This window comes from Myotis davidii, unplaced genomic scaffold, assembly GCF_000327345.1.
Source record: "Myotis davidii unplaced genomic scaffold, ASM32734v1 scaffold355, whole genome shotgun sequence".
Classification (NCBI taxonomy): domain Eukaryota; kingdom Metazoa; phylum Chordata; class Mammalia; order Chiroptera; family Vespertilionidae; genus Myotis; species Myotis davidii.
In genome coordinates this window covers 1,269,525-1,269,771 of record NW_006286818.1, presented here as the reverse complement: position 1 = coordinate 1,269,771, position 247 = coordinate 1,269,525, and positions in this window count along the sequence as shown.

The following is a 247-nucleotide window of genomic DNA, read 5'->3' as shown; positions in this document are numbered from 1 at the left end:
AAGCGGGAGGGGGCTGAGCCGCTGGGCTCTGATTCCCGTGCGTGAACCCAGCCAGCCTCGTCGAGCTGTGCCGCTGGCTAGGAAGCAGCCGCTGCTCAGCCCTGGCACTAAGAGCCGGAAGGAGCCGGGAAAGGCGTTATCAATCCAGGCAACTAATTTCCGGCGTCGCGCCCCAGCGCGTAGCCTTAAGTGCGCAAGCGCAGCCGTCCGCGGGCGGGGAAGTGAGGGCGGGCGAGTCCAGTGACTG